Below are 17624 nucleotides of genomic sequence, written 5' to 3'. Positions count from 1 at the left end.
AGGGACCTTAAAGCTTCTCCTGCTCCAACCCCTGCCACAGGCAGGGACCCCTTCCACTAGAGCAGCTTGCTCCAAGCCCCTGTGTCCAACCTGGCCTTGAACACTGCCAAGGATGGGGCAGCCACAGCCTCTTAATCACAGCACACAAGGCACAGAGTACACAGTTTTACTTTGAGGAACCAGCCTGAGCATGCAACAAGTTCAACTTCACAGCCACGTGGTTGTACAAAGTCCCCTTTGACAGGAAACCAAAAACAGAAGCCATGAAGAGCACTACACAACTCCAGTGACTCTTCAGAGCCAGTTTGCTGGCCAGGTCCTTGCTCTGAAACAGGAGAGATACAGACGGAGGGTAGCAGAAGGCGGACTTAGTTTGTGTGTTTTAAGTCCAAGATAGAAACAAACCTTCACAAGACCTGCAATAAAGTTGTTATTGAATTTAATGAGGTTTGGAAGAAGCCCCTGAATCCCAGGAGTTTTCTGGAGCAGTTTAAAAACAGGACAAACATATTTCAATACAAGTGCTAATAGTCCCGCTTTGTCCCTGCCAGCACTGGAAGCGCTCCAGGCTGGGCTCCTCGGCATTCCCCTGCAAGGCTGCAGGCACAGATAAGCACCTTGGACCTTATCACTTCCCAAGTAACTCTTGTGCCAAAGCAAAAGGAAAAGCTGACTGTAAGAAGAAACACAGCCCTGAACTCTACTGGATCTCAAACCAGTTACCGACAGGAGGAGCAACCCCAGCACCGGGGTGGAAATAGCTGTTAACACAATGAAACACATCAGAGATCGCTGCCCCTGAGGATGGGCTGCAGCCTTCCCCTCCGTGTGCTCCCACCACTTCCTCTGCATCAGCTCTGCCGTTTGATCCACAATGAGCAGATTCACAGAATCCAGCCTGGTTTGGGTTGGAAGGGACCTTAAAGCTCCTCCAGCTCCAACCCCTGCCACAGGCAGGGACCCCTTCCACTAGAGCAGCTTGCTCCAAGCCCCTGTGTCCAACCTGGCCTTGAACACTGCCAGGGATGGGGCAGCCACAGCTTCTCTGGGCACCCTGTGCCAGCGCCTCAGCACCCTCACAGGGAAGAGCTTCTGCCTAAGAGCTCAGCTCAGTCTCCCCTCTGGCAGGTTAAAGCCATTCCCCTTGGCCTGTCCCTACATCCCTTGTCCCAAGCCCCTCTCCAGCTTTCCTGCAGCCCCTTCAGGCACTGGAGCTGCTCTCAGGTCTCCCCTTCAGGAGCCTTCTCTTCTCCAGGCTGACCCAGCCCAGCTCTCTCAGCCTGGCTCCAGGGCAGAGCTGCTCCAGCCCTCGCAGCAGCTCCATGGCCTCCTCTGCACTCGCTCCAACAGCTCCACGTCCCTCTTGTGCTGCTCCCCAGAGCTGGATGCACCACTGGGAAAGTGAAGGGTAGAAGATGGAAAAAGGAACGGGACCATTTCAGTAAATCCTACAAGAAGTCAACTGTGCCTAGTAAAGGAACTGGCTTTGCATCGTCTTTCTTCCTGCACTGTCCCATTCCCACAGCTGGTTTGCCATTTCTTTATTCAGGCACAGCTACTGAAGGGCAGATCAACACTGCCCAGTTTTCACTGTGAAGCCCCTCTGTCACAGGGCTCCAGGACTCAAGGTGATGAGAACAGGAACAGTCAAAACGAAGCTTTTCCTTTGAACCATCTCCTTAGAATCCTTCCCTGTTGACTCTTTTGGGCCCTTGGGCATTAGGTGCATGCTTCAGTTAGCACACAGCTCTTGCATCCACTGGTTGTTGGGAGATGCTCTGGAGGAGCAGTGGGATAGTGTTATCACACTGTAACAGTGAAACACCAATCATAACGTGATTCTAAGGTGGAAACTCAAAATTCACAATTCCAAGGTGTAGAGCTTTCACCCCTGGAATATTCCAAACCTGAGCAGCCCCTGAGCACCCCAACACCACAGCTGGCCCTACCCCAAGCACAGCACTGGAGTACATGGCCTCCAACCTAAACTACACAAATCTGTGACAAGGGTTTTCTTGACATTTCTTTAAATAAAACATTGGCCAATAGCTTGGAAAAACACCCTCGAGTTTTAACAAACACGTTTGTTGAATTCACAGACTGGAAAGTTGTCCCTCCAGTTTGTTAGCTGAAGGGCTGTATCCAGCAAGGAGGAATGACTGGCTAAGCATAAAGTGAAAAGGCAGAAGAAAACAGCAGCTTTGGAACAAAACAAATCTGAACTTCCCCTAGCTGCAGACAAACTGTCCTCATAGAGATGTAGGGAAACCAAACCACAAGTGACTGTTTTAAAGGTGTATTTTTTTCCTCTCTTTGCTGAAGTAGGGCATATGTGCATGGGTTAGGCTATACCATCTCACAACCTTAACACAACACATGTGGCCGATGGTTAAAAGCTCTCTACTCCTGACTCACAGTATTACTGTATCACTCTACATTCCTGACTTCACAGTATTACTGCTCCGACAGAACCATCTCTGCAGTGACTGGACCTCCTCTCACACCTTTACCATCACACATGTACCAGCCATACCCCACCTTTGTGTCTGGCTGCTTTCTGCCCAGCTTTAACTCACGTATTGGATATCAATTGTTCTCCTCTTTCCTTCTATGTTCTTCTTAGTGGATTCTACTTGCTTCCCCCCAAAACTATTTCTACCCTACTCAGTGTGCTAAGGAATAGGAACAGAAGACCACTATCAGCTCCCTTCCACTTGGGCAATGTGGTTAGCTTGTGGCTGAGCTAAAAACCACCGAGAGGGTGGGAGCACTGGAGCTGGCACCATAGACACCGGTGCTCCCAGTGCTGGGCAAACTGAGCTCACTGCTTAACAGAGAGCTTTAAAACCTGTGCACAAAGAAGGAATGCTGATCTTCAGGGAGAAATCTTCTGGTTTCTACTGCCACATGCCTCCTCTATCACACACTTACCTGAATTGTAAAGTGACGTGATTCCCAGTTTGGAAAGCTGCTGAATATGAAGGTCTGTCCACATCAACACTCAACTGCAACACAGAGTAAGTGGAGACGAGCAGCCACACTGGGCATCTCACCTGCCCTCAGGACCATCCCCACCAGTGTTCAAGGCCAGGTTGGACACAGGGGCTTGGAGCAAGCTGCTCTAGTGGAAGGTGTCCCTGCCCATGGCAGCAGGCTGGGACTGGATGAGCTTCAAGGTCCCTTCCAAGCCAAACCAGGCCTGGATGCTGTGCTTAACACAGATAGGAAGCATCAAGCTAAGAGCATTTTGAAAACTGCCGATTCCATTTTCCATTCTACCTGTGCTGCTGCACAGTAAAGAATAAACTCTAAGAGTCCAAAGCATCACAAAGGTTTTGCACCATGTCACTGCACTGACTCATAGGTTAATGGTGGGTAATTGAGTCTCCTGTGGATCCCTTCACAGGTAGGCTTATTAGCTTCCTTCGCCATCCCACTAAGAAGCATTAGGCTGTTTTTAAAGCAGTTTGAGCTGATGATCTTTGCATACCAGTTAAAAAGATCACTTCTTGCACTCTTCCAAAACTAAATGCAGAAGCAGCAGGTCAAAAAGTTACAAGGAAAACCATCTCAAACAGTAACAAAGGTTGAAAGGGCAAAGGAGCACGGGAGGAGAGGCAGTAGAAGCCCTCCTGAGACTTCAGCTACCTGAAGTAGCTCAATAACTCAACGGGAGTTATTGGATCTGGCATTAAGAGGTCCATTTTTGATGTACATACACAAACCAGGATACAATTTGCCCACTGGAGATCTTCTGATGAACCACTGGAAGTTTAAAGCTCAAATGAACAACCCATTCTGTCGTTTTCCTTTTATTTCAGTTACTCCATATTCTCCAGCTTGACGCACATGACAGACGAGTAACATCTACCAGGAAGGACCAACGAGTGACATGGCTCTGTCTGAAGTGTGGAGAGATCTGCAAGGAAGGGATCCAAATCTGCCAGTCATGCATGAGAGCTGACAGGACCCTGAACACTGACCAGGGCCTGAGCTGGTGGACACTCAACAGACTTGTATAGGTTCTAAGCTAAAGAAGTGACCAAGTGTCACCTTTGCGTGTGGAAGCAGATGTTCTCTCCAAATGTAACCAAAGAGCCTCCATGAGAAGTAGGGCAATGTCAGACTGAAGCTCTGAAATGGAAAAAGCAAGAGAGCAAGCCTGAGATCAGACAGCCAAGCTTTCCACTGGCAGAACAGAGCAAGGAGGGAGTAACTTGCTCCTCATACTTCCCATTCTTGCTCTGAGGTCCTCACAGCCCATTTGCCATGAGTCACGCTTCCCTCCCATAGTTATTCCTTTCTAGAAGGCAACAAACAAACAGGGGTAAGAGGCTGCTAATCAGAGTCTCAAAGGTTTTACTCATCCTTCCCAAACACCTATTCATGCCCTTGCCCTCCTCCATAACACTGTGCTTGAACTCAGCCCTTTCTGTTACCTGGCTGAGCACTGCGAAGGGGCAGCTGCTCTCATGGGAGAGCAGCATTACACAGCACCCATGAGGACAGGCTCCTTACACCCTGTATTGCACTAACAGTCAATGCAACACTAAAGAGATCTAAAAGTAATTCAAAGAGAGCTTGGAAACCAGGAAGCAGCAAGTCTGATGTGAAGACTACTTTGGAGTTACAAACTATGCTCCTATCAGTGTTTTCCCCACTAAACTCCATGAGAAAACCTACACCAAGTTATAGCTATCAGCTCCTAAGTGGGTAAGTTGACCACATTTTCACCATGCTTCATCTGGCACAAAGCTTTTAAAACCTCTTTAGCAAAACACCACTCGGTTCCTTTGTCACAAGACAGCTTTACTGAAATACCAAGTACCTGCTATGAATAAGCATTTATTTCTCAAAGCATTAAGTAGGTTAAATTAACACAAGGTGGCTGTAACAGGGAACTGACCCCCCCCAGAAGCTGAGTAATAGCACTGATCAACTACAGAGCTAGGATCTGCTGGGACACAGTCAAGGCCATTATCTGTTACCAGGGCTTTCGTTTATTGCACACCTTGCACAGTGCTGTTATGGACTACAGTTTTCATAGAATCAGGGAATGGTTTGGGTTGGAAGGGAGCTTAAAGCTCCTCCAGCTCCAACCCCTGCCACGGGCAGGGACCCCTTCCACTAGAGCAGCTTGCTCCAAGCCCCTGTGTCCAACCTGGCCTTGAACACTGTACCTATTTATTTCTCAAAGCACAAAAAAGATGAAATGGGAATGGCAGAATTTAGTTCAAACACCAACTGCCCTCAAGAAGCCCTGACCTGCACTGAAGCTATTAAAGAGACAACCATGTCCTGTACCAGCAGGACCTGAATCCATCTTTAGGGGTAACACAATAGTGATGCTTCCACCAGCATCTGTCAACCCTGGGGTGAAGCTTCAGCTGCAAGAGGCCACTTGTTAATGAACTGACCACCTAAATCTCCCATTTCAGGAGTTCATCAAGGCTCAGGAGAGCTTTTCTAGGATCCTAAACAGCCATTTTCTAGAGAGCACACAAGTAATTGTTTGTGCATCATCCACGAGACTGCTCAGCCATGAACCTCAACAGCCTCAGTGCTCAACCAGCTGCTAAATACATGTAAATACTGGAAATAACATCAGGCAAAGGCCAAATTACAAGGAGATAACCCCATGTGTGCTTGTGCATGATAAGGAGAGCAGCAAGAGCTGGGTAAGGAACCACGAGCAGCTTCAGTGAGTGCAAGGAATTTTCTGCCACTCCTATTGAGACAGCGAGTTCCAGTTTGAAGGCAGACACGGGATTTACTGGAACAGGTTACTGCCCTCCAGCCAACCCCTTCCAGACTGGAACACACAGGTTATTGCATCAACCCATTGCCAGTTTGAACTTCCCCAAGTTCCAGCAGCATGCTCTGCTCCTTAACAAGTTCTCCACTCGGGGAGAGGAGACTGGTGCTAGCACTGCCCTTCAGCAAGGCACAGCAGTGCTGAGGCTCCCTATGTGTATTAAGAGACACCCAGAACTCAGATACCTTCCCCAATTAAGGAGGCTTCCTATATTTAGATCCCAAGGGACACACGAACAGGTCTGGCTCATTTACCAGCACTGCCTCCAGGAGACCTGCTACTTGAGCTGATTCAATTCTCTAGGAGGAAGAGCAGAAGAGCAAATACCTTTTCTCCCATAGTTAGTATTTGGAAAACACTGAAATGATTTAAGACAATTGTTTATTTCCATTTATGAGTTGCACTTAAATCCTGGAGATGGGAGTCTACAACTAAAACAAAAGGCAAGGAAAGGGAAAAAGTCTTACAAAGGGTCCTATAAACCCACTGGAAAAGGGACACTGAGCCCATGGAACTGCAGCTCGGAGCTGGGAACAGCAGAGACTGCATCACGCTGGAGAGCTGAACCAGCTGCAGGGCTCCAAACAGGGTCTGTCTGTGTGATGTGGGAGGCAGGAGGTGCATGAAGTAGCTGCACATCTGTTAGGCTCACCTAAAGAATCCTGAAGCTAGTCTGAATGTGCTTCCATTTCCAGAAGTAGTCTTGAAGATCAGCAACTGACAAATATCCAGTAGTAAGCAGAGAGGTCTTCAACAGAGGAGCTGATTTTGTCACACTAACGGCACAGCAGTGGTGGTTTAGAACCAGTTGGCTCTATTCTGCAATAGGACAAGGGGTGATAGGTTCAGACTTAAACAGGGGAAGTTCAGGTTGGAGATAAGCAGAAGCTGTTCCGTGTGAGGGTGCTGAGGCGCTGGCACAGGGTGCCCAGAGAAGCTGTGGCTGCCCCATCCCTGGCAGTGTTCAAGGCCAGGCTGGACACAGGGGCTTGGAGCAAGCTGCTCTAGTGGAAGGTGTCCCTGCCCTGGCAGGGGTTGGAGCTGGAGGAGCTGCAAGGTCCTTTCCAACTCAAACCATTCCATGATTCCCTGATTCTCTGATTTACCTTTTTAACCTTATTTACTGTTGAGCCCAGCAGCTCTGCAGCCTCTCACCCAAGGCAGTGCTCTATGCAACAGTCTGGTTCAAATCTTGACTCAAAGGCGACACCAACTACAACTCCTCAAGCCACATTTCCAGACTACTGAGAGAGGTCAAGTTCAACCATGACAACTTCCCACAAACCTTCTCTCTCCATAAGAGCTTCCACAATACTGGAAGCACACTAGCTTGTCAGCTTGCACTGAAGTTGCGCAGACGTTCAGAGCCAGGGAAGAATTTACTTGTATTAACAGAATATGCTTATTTGAAAAAAGTAAACAGCACAAAGCCAAGGTTAAATATATTCAGGCATTTCAGAGAGGCACCAAAGAAGGGTTTGTGGTTCTTTTTGCTATACATACGTATAGCAAAACACTGAGTTTCAGTCAGAATCGAACTCAAGTTCTGCAGCAGACAGCTACTGAAACAACGTTTGATATAACCCAGTTAATGTTCATCAGCCACACACTCAGCCCTCCCACATTAAAGTTAAAATCCCACTGGCCTAAATGTTCAACCTTCCTTAGGAGGATAGCAGCAGGTACTTGCCCTGTGTGGAAAAAGGAATCAATCCTACATGGTTAACTACATCCCCCTCAAAACCACCATTTCAATGGCAAGATGACCCAACAGGAATGAGTTTCTCTAGGGAACATGAAGGTTTAAGGCTGTAGTTCCTACCTGCTCACATAAATCAACCCCCACCAAATCCTGTACTGCTGGTTAAGTTTTACCAAGAAGAGGTATTGCTCCAGATCTGCTTAAAGATATAAAACCAGTGGGAGTTACACATCTTTAACAGTCCAATTCTTACCTACAACTTGCAGATACCAAGCTTCAATGAAATGCACAGCAGTAGCATTTCACAGTACAAAATAAGTAAGATCAACTAAATTAGTCTATTCTTGGTCTTTATCCTTCCATTTGAAGTACCCTCTGCAACCAACTTCATCGCAAACCCAAGTCGGTACTCAGTGAACTCAGATGTGTGGCTGAAACCCATCAGGAGAAAATACCAAGGATGCATTTGCTTGGATTCAAAAGTAAATCAGAAAAGTTTTGGCAAAAAAAAAAGAAGAAGAAGTAGCTACAATATAAATAAGGAGCAATGAGAGGTTTGGTACTTGAGGTTTGGGTCCTGGTTTACTGCTTTGCTCCTGATGAAATTAAATGGCACAAAACCCCCTGACCTCAAGTGACAACATCTCATTGCAGGATGAAGCTGCTGACAACATACAAACACAGCTGAACCTCAGCTTGCTCAGGCACCCAAGGATCTTATGAGGTGTCAGCCTTGGTCAGAGCCCAAGCCAAGAAAGGGCAGGAATCTCTTTCCATTCCATAACTACCGAAACTGCCTGTTAAGCTGCCACTGGGTGCAGGACTGAGCTTCACAGGCAGCTTTCCTGCTGAAGCAGAATCCACTTCACCACCAGAGACTTCTGTGCTGTTACAGTCACAGCAACACGACCCAACATTCCATTGCCAAAAAGCAGAACACATCTTTGCCCCTTTAAGTCCAAACAGGAACATATAAAGAACACAAACTGAGAACAATTTGGGTTGAATGGGACACATGAACATCCCCCCTTAGTCCAAGCCCCTATTACATCAAGTTGCTCACACTTGTCCAGCAAGGCTTGAGTAGCGTCAAGCATACTCCTTCTAGACAACCTGTTCCAAGATTAAGGTGGGAATCTTAAACTAAGGTCAGAAAAATACTCAAAGGACTGCTTCCCACTGAGCGAAACCAGGGACAGCCACAAGGACATGAACAGTGTTGGGAATACTTCATTCCCCCTCACTGTTATTTCAAGAGGTTATGTATTGGTGGAACAAGTCTGTGTGTGAACACAGCTCTAGGAGCAAATGCTCAGAGCTGAGCTGAAAAAGCATTTGTAATTCAGCTGAGAGCTCGCTCAGGAACAGCCTCAGTACCCAGGCCTGGCATTCCTGAAAGAGCTCACAGACAGCTTTGCACATCTAGGTTTAAATGCCAAGCTCCTCTCCCGAGGAAAGATTACATCTTTATGTAAGGAAACCTTACTTGACAAGCTTAAACTACTCTGTCAACTAAGTACAGGAATCCAAGGTATGTCTGCTCCATTAAAAGTACCCCATTTGTGCCATTAGCTTGGCAATGTAATGGCTCTGTTCCAGGGACAGAACCGTTCCTAAAGCCTCCCCTGATGGCAGAAGCTTCAGGAATAACCAGTGACATCCACGACACAGCACTAGCAGCCAAACTTCTGCATTCAGAGCTTGACGTGAACTGAAGATGTTCCTTTTCCCAGTTAGCATCACCATGGGTCCTGGAGAACTCTGCCAAGAAGAGGCAAGAAACAATGGCCTGCGTTGGTATTTTACTACTGCACCCAGGACAGCTCAGGAAGCCAGAGCAGGGGTGTGTAAATGCTGCTGTAAGGGAAGATACTTCCCAGGCCAGGCATGCTTTGGTGATGGGTTTTTGGATGAGGATCTTACTTGTAGTTGCACAATAAAGTAAACAAGGGAGGCAAAGCTGACAGCCTGGGAGCTGAGGATTAATGACACAGCAGATATTTGCTCTACTCATACATGTATGGAAATCAACTTGTAATTGCATCTTAACATGTCTCTGTATATGAAAGGACTGAGTGAAGGATTACACATGAGGAAGTGCAAACACTGTGAAGCTTTAGTTCAGCTTCTCTTGGGATATGCATGACCCCTCATTTCCTTCTCCATCCTCTCCCTCCCATAAACCCCACCTTCACTCAGGGAACTAGGTGGACAACTCTCCCTGACCCCAAAACTCTGCATCCTCTTCATGTTAATCACACCATCTAGTCAGTGTACAATTCTGAACCAAGTCAGTCTTCTCTACACTGCTCATTTCAGGCACCTCCTTAGAAAAACCTCAGTGCTTACCACAGCTTTCACACTGTCCCATATGGCTAAGTGGTAGTAATGTGTTTTTAAAAGGCTGGAAAATGAAGCATAGTAAGAGTTCAAGCATCAGAAGCATCTTCTAGTTTTGGTACCCAGAACAGATGTCTAAAGTGTAGTTCTTCAAATACTCCCCATTTCTATAGCATTAGGGAAGTACAACTCCACCAGCCTGGGGCTGAGCTGCAGAGATGAGTGCTCAGGCCTAAAGATGCGCCCTCAACACCAAAACTGTAACGCTATACACACCTGCATGAGTTTCCAGTACCATCCTAGCCAGCTCCCCAATCCACAGCAGGGCAGGGACACCTCTAGCTCCCCAGGACAGCAGCCTCCTGCCTCACCACATCACCACCTAGAAATTCCTCCCAGATAAAGTCAGTGCTTCTCCAAACACCAGGGAACTTCAGACCTTACTGGGCCACCTGCAAGTTCTGGATTTCTTCAGGGGTCCAAAGTTATTACAGCCTCTGCTTAGAATGATCCCAGTTATTACCTGTGGGGATGAACTACTGATGCCAGTGCACGCACAGCAACAGCCAAAAGCAACCAGACAGCTTGTCAGGCAGTGGAAAATCATCATTCCTCCCACAAGCACCTTCATCTTTATTTGTATTAGCTACTGGCTCAGTTGCACAGCACCAATAAACCTCTCTTGTAAGGCAGATGAATTCCCTGGAAAGGCTTCCAAAGGGAAGAGTGCTCACATCTGGTGAGGCAGCTTGGTCAAGAACATCTGCCACACTTATTGGGAAGCCCAGGTCAACACAAGGACTCAGTACACCTCATCCCCAAAGCCTCCTTTAACATAGTCAGGGCTACAGTAAATGGTTGGGCAAACTAGAGAGCCAGAGAGGGGCTTTGAACAAGAGCTTCTAGAGAAAGGTGTCCCTGTCCAAGAGGGGGTTGGAACTGCATGAGCTTTATAGTCCCTTCCAACCCAACCCATTTGGGGATTCTGTTATCTATGAGAAAGCCAGGGGCAGAGCTTTCCAGTTTCATCATTTTGCACATAACGCCAGTGAAATTCCCTTCTCAAATTAGGTGATCTTTGCCCCTTTGACGTTTTCTTGCAGAGCAGCATATTGCAGTGTAAGCTGAAAGCACTGCAGACATGAGGGGGATGAATGCATGACACCAACATTTAAGGGCTATTCAAATTTTACACATGTTCAAGCTACACTGATGGTAAAACTGGAAGGTAAAACTCAGCAAGGTTCCACAAGCTCTTGTACCAGAATCTGTACACCAACCAGGAACAGCTGAACTTCACCAAGATGCTTTTCCCCTCCATGTGCTGTTATTATTGTGGGTGGTCCAATTCATCCGCTGGGGTCCCACACCGCCCTGAAGCACTGCAACACCGGGCTGCACATCACCTTTCTGTACAGCCACCCAGCCAGATGCAGCCTCCACACTAGGGGACACCTTTGTCTGTCTTCAGGCATCAGTTATTTCTCCAACAGCTTTAGAAGCAGGCAACAGAAAAAGCCATGAAGTTAGTTTTAAATGCAGTGTGTGTAATACCCCACCTGCTACCTGCCTCAGTGAGGCATCACGGCCATGCTTCCACTTGGCCTGCCACAGCTTTAACTCCTGTTTATCTTACAGAAGGATGGCAGAAACTTATGCAAGTTCACCTCTGCCATACTCGTTATCCTCCCAGGAGCCACTGAATGAAATGGGAGTTAATGAATAACACAGGAGGAATTATTTCATTAGCCCCATGGTGAAAGAGAGCCATCTAATTCTTGGCTATGATGTCAGACTTGAAAACCGGCCAGCAACACTTGCTCAGGCTTCCACTGCTCAATCAAGTGCTGCACCAGTGGTGTTCACAGCAAAGGGCTTGGGCAAGACTGCCAGAGCATGGAGCAGAGCGGCTCTGACAGCAGCACTGGGAAGGATAAAAGCAGCACGAGTGAGGGACTGAAGCCTGGCATTTGCAGGAGAGGGAGGTTTTTAGCAGGGTATGTTTAATGTATGGGCCTTGTACAGATATGGAAATTAATGCAGCAATTTTCCCCTTGCCTTACCCTCCACTTTAGAGTCCCAACCCCACAACAACTACCACCAGTCTCTGATACAACCTGTCTGTCAAATTCCATCAGCAACCAAGGCACTTGAAGAGAAGTCTGAAGCAAGGTATATATCCTCCACCAGTCATCACCGGTCCCGTCTTCTGGCATTCAAGGCTACCTCCCTTCAACTTGTCAACTAATGCCTCTCACAATAGAACCTGCTGCTTATGACTTCACGTAGATGTTCATTCCCCTGCAAAAAACACACCCATCTCCTGGTGGTATGGGCAGGAAGGAGGACAACCGCAACAAAGACTTCCTCAGCCTACCAAAGTCCTTCAGGTCATCCACGCATCTTCCTGCAATAAAACCCAGCTTCAGATTGCCTGAAGGGTTGGTATGGTTACAAGACTGTCTAGTTCTAGATCTGCCAAGGAGACCAGGCAGTTTAAGATCGTGTTTAGAGAGATGATATTTAACTGATTCCATAGCCATGCAAGTCCATCCTCACTGAGAGCAGGACAGCTGTGCTAGGCAGTGCTCTGCAGACAGTTTGACTCTAAGGACAGTCCAGAAAGTGCCCCTGCACTTTCTTTCTATTAGCCAGGAGCAAGCTCAGAGACAAGAAAGCAGCAGACATTTGAACAGCCACACATTACTGAGTTGGCATAACACATCAAAAGCAAAAGCTAATTGTACCATACCCCAAGCCATGCTGGGAGAAACACTACCTCCAAGGTTAATATGTGCTGTTCTGTCATTCTCATATGTAAGATGCATTCATATTCAAGTCCTGGCGTCACAATTCCTCAAGAATGCAATGCTGAAGTATATTTAGAATGGTTCTGTTAATACGATAGCCAGCTTCCACAATGCCAATAAAGTACCCTAAGGCCACTACTTAAACCACTAGGGACCTGTTAGAGTGAGTCCAGAGGAGGCCATGAAGCTGCTGTGAGGGCTGGAGCAGCTCTGCTCTGGAGCCAGGCTGAGAGAGCTGGGCTGGGGCAGCCTGGACAAGAGAAGGCTTCTGAAGGGGAGACCTGAGAGCAGCTCCAGTGCCTAAAGGGGCTCCAGGAAACCTGGAGAGGGGCTTGGGACAAGGGCCTGGAGGGACAGGCCAAGGGGAATGGCTTTAACCTGCCAGAGGGGAGACTGAGATGAGCTCTTAGGCAGAAGCTCTTCCCTGTGAGGGTGCTGAGGCGCTGGCACAGGGTGCCCAGAGAAGCTGTGGCTGCCCCATCCCTGGCAGTGTTCAAGACCAGGTTGGACACAGGGGCTTGGAGCAAGCTGCTCTAGTGGAAGGGGTCCCTGCCCGTGGCAGGAGTTGGAACTGGAGGAGCTTTAAGGTCCCTTCCAACCCAAACCATTCTATAATTCTATGATTCCATTGTTCTATACACATTTACCTTGAGTTCTTCAATAATTGCTCCAAATAGCCATATTTCAGATGCAATACTAATCCCACAGCACTATCTGTAAAACTGATAGAAAATTCAGTAAGACAAACTATCAAAAGTTGGCTTCTATTACACAAGAACCTTCTGAAATTGTGTGGAACAGCATCAACATCTAATGTTGCCTGTAAACAATACCTCCCTGCACATGAAGAGCATCTGCACACAGGCACTGCCTTTGGGCCGCCACCTCCACACTGGCAGCCACTGCCAGGCAGTGCCCATTAGCCATTGGGTGCTCAGCAGAGCATACAGCTGTGCTTCCTCCTATAGAGCTGCAAACCAGTGCCTAAAGGCAAGTACAATAGTACACGGTGAGACAAGAAACAAGGTTTTGAGTTGGTGTGCAACCTGGGATAGAACTGGTTCCCTCACTGGTGAGGCTGGAGCCTCCACAACTCTGCTCTGCGCAGGGATACTGCTCTAGATTTAACCACGTGCTTACACTCTGAGTCAGAGCTGGCCTTACACAAGGCAAAGTTCTGCAGAGCTCTTTAGTGGGGTCTTTGGAGGCTGTGTCTGTACCTTCCCCACAGCAGTGTTTGTTAAATGAGTCTTCATGCCAAGAACACCGCCAAAGCCACCTACAGCCAAGAGATTCACCTTAACTGGAAGCATCCTTAGTGCTACAGCCAGGCCAAACACTGCTCTAGAGGCCTGAAGTAAGATTATTCTCACCTAAAGCCAGATTTTGGGTCTGACCTGGTCTCTTTTCCAAAAGGCCCCCATTCTATCCCTTAGTGTGCAGTTCTTACCTATGTTGAACACCCACTTCAGGAGACAGACAATGCTCGATTCAGCTGAATGGTTTGGCAGGAGGACAGGGCAGCAACATCCAAGTGTCCTTAACTCTGCAGTTTCCAGCTTAAATACACCTAGAGAGCATCACTAGAAGGATGTAAACAGTGTCATTCAGGCTGTGGCAGCATCAGTCATTAAAGACATAGCTCCACACCACATTCTTTGGTGTTCAGATGTGAAAAACAAGCAGCTCACAAGACATTCCCTATAGGAAAGCACATTCCTCCACAGCTGGAAAACCACTGCAATTCTTCCTGCATCCCCCAAGCTTTTTGCTAGCATTAAGTAGCTGCCCAAGTGAGAGTCAGTTATAAAGTCCTTCTGTCACCACCACTATTTTTCCAGAGCTTAAAAATTAAATCAAGTATCCCACTACTGGAATTTCATTACCAGGAAGCTGCAATAATGCTTATTGCATTATGGTTCTTGGTTCGTTCTCCCAGCAGAACCACTCAATCACTGCAATGCTTTGAGTTAATTATTGCTAAACTGAGGTAAATGCAAACAGAAACCCCAAAAGCATGAAATAACAGCAGGAAACCAAGCTCAGCTTAAACTGCATACTTTGTGATCACCTGCAAGTGCCAGGGAAATTCCCACACAGCTCCAATCTGCATGAGAAAATTCAACCCCTGATGACCAGAGCTTCAGAGTGCCCACGTGAAGATTACCCAGCGAGGTAAAGACTCAGGCTTTATCTACACACTTGAGATTAGCAATGACAAAGGTTTATCATAATGTATAAAAAACCCAGAACATGGACACAGTATTTCCAGGGGTTCTGTCAGACTTTGATCCCCTCAGCAATAAAGCATAAATAAGCAGGAACGATTGTCTGGAGAGTCCACCAGAACCCCAAAGACCATGGCTCTCTAGAGCTTCTTCTGCACTGATCTAAGAATACCTTCAGTCCTGCTCTTCTCTCATTCAACATAAGGAAGGCAGACTCAGCCTCAAGGAGGTGATGGAAGGCAGCAGTCAGATTCAGCCCTGGCACACTTGGTTTCACAGAAGAGCTACCAGTTGCCAGAGAAGTTTCACTGACTTACACTGACAGGATGGAAATTGGAAGTGGTCAAACAAGCACCTCATTCAAAATTGTTGGTGTGAGAAGTTTAACCTACATGTGAACGCCTTTGAACTTGGCCAGTGGAAGTGACTTCTGGAAAGCAATGAGCCTCACTTAGCAAGAGCAGCACGCTGAGAAAGGAAGTGAATAGGCAACAGAAAGAATGCTTCAAGTGTCGGTCTTCCGGAGAGCAACCAGGACAAAGTGCTTTTTGTATCTACCTTTGAGCTCTTGGCAAATCAAAACCAGATTAAATGTGCTACCAGCCTGGCTTCTACCTCGGCCTGCTACAGGATCTCATGAAGAGACCTGCCAATACCCTGCAGTAACTCAGAGCCCAGCAGACAGGCAACATGTGTGTTCCATTGCCCTCCAAGGAGGGCTGAAGCAATCCTGTCTCTTCAGCATCACGGCAAGTGACAGAGAATCATTTTGTTTGCAGTTAAGATGAAATGAAAACTCAGAAACAAGAGCGAGAGGTACAGGAGTTAACCAACACGAGTAACAACATGTTCAGTCTTGCTAGAGCCAGGAGGAGTATCTGCCTGAGCACAGATATCAATGAAAGCTTTATTACCTCCAGGAACAGGCTCTGAAATACATAATTTGTGGTTTGTACGTTTTTCGTTTCACCTTCCCAAGCTCACCAGCAGGATTTTCTGCTGTTAACCAGTTACTGAGTAACTTCCCAGCACGAAGTTTCAGTGCATTAGTTCTCACTACTGAATTAAATAGACAGCTGCCTTAACATCCACCAATCCAATAACCATAATCCATAACCCACAAGGACTAAGCACATTTTACCTGTGGAAAACCCATGAGCATTTATCAAGTTAACACATCAAATCTTAACCACACATACTAAACAAAACCAGCAATTCAACTGGTTCAGTTAACAATTAATAAAAGACTTCTGAGCAAAAGGAACGTGTCTGCATCCCCTTCCCACGTAACTCCTGAGTACAGCTTGAGTAGCACCACAGGCACAACCAGTGCCAGGCAGCAGCAGAGGCAAAGCCTAGGAGAACTGTGTGTTCTGCGGCTGATGCTTTCAAACTCAGTCTGGCTGAGAGACAGAACAGTTTCAGGAGCTGCATTGTCGAGGGACAATTGGAAACCAGAAAAGGCCATGCTTTCAGCATTCAGGCCTTCCTGCACCAGACGTTCAGCCCAAGACCCCAGTGCTGTAAGGCAGACAGTATTTCTTAGCTCCAGTCAGCATGAACCACAGATCATGGAATCACAGGATGGTCTGGGTTAGAAAGGACCCTCACAGCATCTCCGTGGCCTCCTCTGGACTCACTCCAACAGCTCCGTATCCCTCTTGTGATGTTGCCCCAGAGCTGGATCAGGACTGCAGGGGGAGGACTCCCCAGAGCACAGCAGAGGAGGAGAATCCCCTCCCTTGACTGTACCTACCCCAGACTGCAGCACACCAGCAGCATCCTACCTACTGAAGGCTGTTGTAAGACAGCAGCTTTAGCATCAGGACCATTTCACCTACAGAAACAAAATGAAGTGCTTGCAGAAGCTCTTGTTAAATGCTTTACCTGCAGCAACCCTGTCTAGAAGCACTGTATTGAAAACTCCCTTTCAGAGTATCAGTCTAGTCATGCTGAATACAGCACTCGGACTGCAAGCTCAACTCAGAATGTGCAGTGTGCTGACACAACACTGAAGCAAAGGTTAAGTTGCAGATTTCTGCCTCAAACCTGTCTGCCAGAAACACTGTCACTTGTGGCAGTTCAAATACTGGGAAAGAAAGAACCACAGTGGAGTTCCAATGCACTTAACTCATCTTAAGTCCCATTAAACCAGCTCAGTCTCAGCAAATTCTGTGAAAACTTTACATCCATCTCCCCTGAGATATTAAGACAGGACAGAATTCATTCCCACTGGTTTATACAAAATCCGCCACTTCTACCTTTGAAAACTCAGTGAGGTGTGAAACTACAGCAAACCTAACTAGACTGATTCCTTACTTCAGAACTGCAGCCTTCAGACCCTTCCATTGAAGCTACTTCACCACCCAGCACTACATCAAGATATTCTATATACCCAGTATATGTTACAGCATTCACCCAGCCTATTCTGTTTAGATGAGACATTAATAAAGACTTTTCCTCGCTCCTCCCCCAAAAAGAAGCTGTAAAACTGACATCAGATATACATACATCACATCCCTTCCAAGGCAAGGCTGAGGTCGGACACTCTTCTCAGATGCATTTGGATGAATCACCAAGATTTCACAGGTAGAACAACTCCTAAATCCTAAACTGGAAGCTTAGCACCCAACATTAACAAAACTGCAGAATGAAGAAGGTGTAAGCACACAGGCAAGGCTGCTTGCTACAGGTCACATTCACTTCTTTCTGTTCAAGGAAAAGCTTAC

The 17624-nt window shown here is 47.1% G+C and overlaps 1 protein-coding gene across 6 annotated transcripts in view; it reads right to left on the bottom strand.

Annotated features, from left to right (window-relative positions):
• The window catches only part of MTMR3 (myotubularin related protein 3), a 74750-nt gene that overhangs the window by 44936 nt on the left and 12190 nt on the right, over nt 1-17624 (bottom strand). Inside the window, exon 3 of one of the 6 annotated variants that reach the window (XM_062627816.1) lies at nt 11264-11350. The exons of the other annotated variants lie outside the window; for them this stretch is intronic. The gene's annotated coding sequence lies outside the window, so the exon portion shown is untranslated. The remainder of the gene's footprint in view (nt 1-11263; nt 11351-17624) is intronic. 6 annotated transcript variants of the gene reach the window in all.

Source organism: Pezoporus occidentalis, unplaced genomic scaffold, assembly GCF_034315485.1.
Source record: "Pezoporus occidentalis ecotype Australia unplaced genomic scaffold, CSIRO_AGI_Poc_V1 ctg308, whole genome shotgun sequence".
Taxonomy (NCBI): Eukaryota; Metazoa; Chordata; class Aves; order Psittaciformes; family Psittacidae; genus Pezoporus; species Pezoporus occidentalis.
Note: the sequence above shows the minus strand (reverse complement) of the source record. Positions and strands in the feature narration are given on the sequence as shown.